The sequence below is a fragment of the Erythrolamprus reginae genome, chromosome 3 (assembly GCF_031021105.1).
Source record: "Erythrolamprus reginae isolate rEryReg1 chromosome 3, rEryReg1.hap1, whole genome shotgun sequence".
In the NCBI taxonomy this organism is placed as follows: Eukaryota; Metazoa; Chordata; class Lepidosauria; order Squamata; family Dipsadidae; genus Erythrolamprus; species Erythrolamprus reginae.
This window is the reverse complement of record NC_091952.1, coordinates 110,841,622-110,846,401: the sequence shown is the minus strand read 5'-3', so window position 1 is coordinate 110,846,401 and position 4,780 is coordinate 110,841,622. Positions and strand designations below refer to the sequence as shown.

At 35.9% G+C, this 4,780-nt stretch overlaps 1 long non-coding RNA gene across 1 annotated transcript; it reads left to right on the top strand.

The window, feature by feature from the left end:
* Nucleotides 1–1,705: 1,705 nt before the first annotated feature.
* LOC139164359 (uncharacterized) lies at nucleotides 1,706–4,308 on the top strand. Its single transcript, XR_011558612.1, has 3 exons — nucleotides 1,706–1,738; nucleotides 3,631–3,707; nucleotides 4,243–4,308. It is a non-coding gene; the product is annotated as an uncharacterized lncRNA (long non-coding RNA).
* Nucleotides 4,309–4,780: the final 472 nt, after the last annotated feature.

Below are 4,780 nucleotides of genomic sequence, written 5' to 3'. Positions count from 1 at the left end.
CTGGAACAAGGGATCGCTTTCAAGCAGCGAGCTCTTGTTCCCCGAGAGCCGCCTACCCCATGTCTCTCAACATATCTGCCTCTCCTCAGCAAAACTGGGATATTCCGGCCCTGTGCAACCCTAGATATGGGCTCCTCCACTCCTCCCTCCTCTGTATTGCAAGAGGTCTAGTATCTCTCTGGTCCTTATATTTTACAGGAAAACGGTACTATTGGAAAATTTTACAATAGAAAAAGAACAAATGAAAAGGAAAATCGAGAAACTCAAGCGTGTATGTGCTGAAGTGCTAAGGCGTGAAAGACCTGAGGATCCTGGTAAGGACACAGTTTTGGAAGAATGACCCAGTGGGTCCCACTTTTAGAGAAAGCACTGAGATGTCATTTCCCATCTTGCACCAAGCCTTGATGACACGTTTGCATTCAGTATTTAGTTTTTACATCGAAACTGAGAGGCAGACTTCTTGGTGAATGTCTATAAAATTCTGTTGCTAATCCTGTTGCCAATCCCCATTTTAAAGGCAGATAAATTATAGACTAAATATAGAATACCAAAAAGACATCTGCTATTTGTTGACCTGCATTCTGATCAAATTTTGGAGAAAAAAAGCTGCATATATAAATAGTTGAGCTTGTGATTCATATGAAGCTCTCATCACTATTGCAAATTTTGTTAAAGCAGTTGTGATCTCACGCAACCTCACAAAAAGGGTCCTGTGAGAAAGCAGCTTGTTGGCCTACTTTGGCAGATTGGCATTTGGGAACAAAGTGAGAACTTTTCCCACACACTAAATCAAAAACATTACCTCTAGAAATTGTTTTGAATATTTCGTGTCTGTTCTGCTATGAAAGAGAAAAATATTCTTTGAATTGAAAGGCTCTTCATGGGGAACATTCACAGTCAAGTACTATGATAGATCCATGATAGTTCAGCAGGTCCATGGTTACATCCCCTACACAGAAGGATTCACATTTTTTAAACAATGTTACTGTTGATGTTTCCTTTTACAATCTGTTAATGTTTTATTTCACTTAGTTACCAAGTATTGCCTTTAGGTAAGGCAAGCCACATATAAATAGAAAATGCGTTTCAGCAGACACTGAAGTCTGCAGGAGATACGCAGAAACTCCGCTGCTCTTGAGACTGAACTATTAGGCCGATGGGAGATGGTCTTTTCCTGCATCATCTCCAGAGTTTACAAGGCAGTCTTGAGGCAGCTGCATTTGGCTACAGCTCTGTCTTTATAAAATCCATAGAACACTTATTTTAGTATGGTCTTTAGGGGCCAATGTTGTTATGGTTTAGATTTTAATTTACCAGTCACATTTTTCATTATTGTGTCTATTCGTCTAGATCTTTTAGGACAGAAATATTATTTATTTGCTTATCTTTTTATGTTACTTGTGTTCAACACTTCTCCTAAAGGAAAGGTAGACAGATTTTAACATTGGTAAAGCAGGACACCATTGACCGGGGGTGTTTCTTGATTAAAAATTTGGTCTATATGGAGCAACAAAAAGGTTCATAGAACACAAAAATAGTATTACAATATATATATTTTAATTTTAAGTACAATTTACAAATATAATACATTAAAAAGTTATGCATAGTATTATTTTATTCTTTGCCATATTTAATGCCGTATAATTCTCGCTACTATTTCAGCCATTATTTTCTTCTTTATTTTCCTGTATGTTCTGGAACCTCAGAAAGAAAGCAGGTTTTTCAAGTTCCGTGCTAAGTAAAACTTCTTCCATATTTTTAATAGTTGTCATCCTGTTAGTTTCTGTTTCTTGCATTTTTGCCTCCATCTTTTCATTCTTCTCTTCTATTTCTTTTATTTTTGGCTCATTCTTTGATAATGTTTATTGAATAGACTCTATTTTCCCATCCATTTTGACTACTCTATCCTCTACTCTTTTAATATTACCCCTCATATCTTCCATGTTTTCTGTCATCTTTTCATAATTTTGATTGATTGATTGCTGCATCCTTACCATGGATTGGAATGTAGCCGCTGAAGACATCGACATTTTACTACATTCCAATACAAAACTGGCAAAAAGCCAGTTTTAAATTAAATATTTTAAATATTTCCAGAATATAACTCCAATTAACCATATACTTCTATTATATTTATTTAAACTATTTCAAAAAAGTGTTGCTATGTGTCAGGTTTGTCTATTAATATCTCTGCCTCTCAAATATTGAATAGTTAATGTAATTAAAAATTAAAGATCTAATAATTAATAATAATAACAAGCAAGCAATCTATCACTATAGTAGGTAATAAAGCAAATCAATCAATGACAGTTCATTTACAAAGCAATGTTAAATAAAGTAGCCAGAAATAGTTAAGTAATTTTGATTAATCAGGTTTGATCAGTATTTATATTAATTCTATATTTAATATGGAATCAATTGTAAATGAATATCAGAAGAGGAAAGAGAGAAATAGGAATTAGGATATACCTAGACAGTGTTACATTGATTATTAAATAAGATCAGTTTTGAACTCTTAATGTTATTAAGTTAGTTAAGAACCCAATTGTCTTCTAATTAATGTATCAGTCTGACCCAATCCTAAATTAATTCAACAATGTTCCTTATTGGTCATCAAGTTGCTTATAGTTCTAATCCGTTTATATCCAAATTAATAAACCCGCTGAGCTGGTGATACTCCCTTTATTTTCAGCGTGGGGCTTCCGGTTTGCCTAGTCACCTCTAAGTCTTCTGTTCTTTCAACTTGCACAAAACTTCATATACATTCAAAAACACCACCTTGCCCTTTGCTATTCAAACAGCTCGTCCGGAATGATTTCCAAGTAGGTCTAAATCTGGTATTAGGAGGAAGGAGTCTGTGGCTGGTCTCCTATCTCCGAGCTCTGATTTCCAATCTCCAATCACCCGTCCGCCACTTCAACTCTTTCTCCTCACCCATCTTTCAAGTCCTCACTGTTCCTGATGAAATGCAATGACTGCTGCGTTGCCCCTTGGAACTCCCGATCAAATCAAATACAATCAAATCAATCCAACCAGACAGCATCAAGGGCTCCTCTCTCCAAGTCATTCTACTATTACCACCTCTCACTCCGAACCTTTCCACAAATCCGCAATCCCCATCCGTTTTAGTCCCTTATTTGGCTTATTTTGGCTGTTATTTCTTGCTTCCCTTTTAAGTGTCAGGCAGCTGCATCAGCTGTGGTCCTGAGGGTATTTCTCGCTCTCTGGGGGATCACCTTAACGCCACAGATACACAGGAAGTTCTTCTTTAAGTTGTGGAGGCTCTCCAAGCTGCAACCAAAAAAGCTCAAAAGCAGAGAACAGCCCTGGAGTTCACTGGAGGCTGCCCTGCCATGATGCAATGTCAAGTTGGAAGTAAAAAAAAAATAATCAGGACTTTTTAAAAATGCTGCGGGATGTGGGACAAATTGTTAAAAATTGGGACTGTCCTGCCCAAAAGTGGGACATCTGGTCACCTTACCTAAAGGATCAGAGTAGAGGAATTAGAGGGCAAATATAATTTTAAAATTATGTGCTATTTTGGACACTGTCTCTCAAGTTTAGATTCCAATTTTGGAAATAAAAATGTCAAGGCTGTTCTGCATTCTCACCTATTACTTTGTCTTCTAGTTTCCATTACTGATTTTGCGATGGAAAACAATTTGTTGAGAAAATCAGGAGAAAACATGAAACCTCTCCAAAAGGAGGTAAGAGAAAACATTTGTTCATACGCTGTCACAGTAAATGTGTGATGGAACATATAGAAATTTTAGGCAGGTAGCTAGGTAGCTAGGTAGGGATTCTGGCACAAAGGCATGCTGAGGTATATAATGTATACTTGCAGCTCACCTTAGAATACAATTATGAGAAAAATGAAAATAAATGATTTTTTCACAATTGGTAATGGTTAATAATGCATGTGCAGCATATTTTATGTAGTATATATGTTCGCTTTATATTTCTATTGCATATATGAAATCCATACACACATCTATACAGACTAGTTTATTTGTAATTTCTGTAAAAGAATGGCAATTATCAATTTTCTAGCCCAGCATAAAGTTGCGTTCCCATCAGGTAAGCAATCTAGTACATAAGGAACCTGTTGAGTGTGCATGACCGAGACATAGTTCATATCATAAAAAGAGGGGGAAAGGCCCAGTGTGACTGGGTAGTGAGGGGTAGCAAGTGGGCTGCTACAGAAATATATTCCTGACTTATGATCTATTTTGGCTTCTCTAGATTGTTCAGGCAAAAGCGGAAAGAGCAGATGATGATTTGAAGAGAGTGAGGGAGCAGAGATATATGTAAGTCTTCACATAGTTCATCAAATCTTTGCACAATCCTATTAAGTTCACGCTGTCTGTATGACATTCATAATTTCATAAGGTATTTTCAATGTGTATTTAATAAAAATTGAATAAAAAGGTTGATAATTCAAGTTAAAAAAAACCCTGGGGGCTAATTTCTCTCTGGTCTTCATTATTTGCAGGAAGACAATGGAAATTTCAAAACTGCTGACTGAAAAAGAAGAATTAGGAAAAAAAATTAATGAACTTGTAAAGGAAAATAAGCAACTTTGCCAAGAAAATAATGAAAGGAGGTGTGAAAATTTTTGATAGCAACCCTGACTTTCTCGTCGTTTCTTCAATATTTCAATTAGTTTTAATTTTAAACAAGTTTTACAATTTGAGTAAAAAAACCTAAGGGGGCTAACTTCACTCTGCTCTTGATATTTTACAGGAAAATTACTTCAGAGAAAGAAGACGAAATTCAAAAA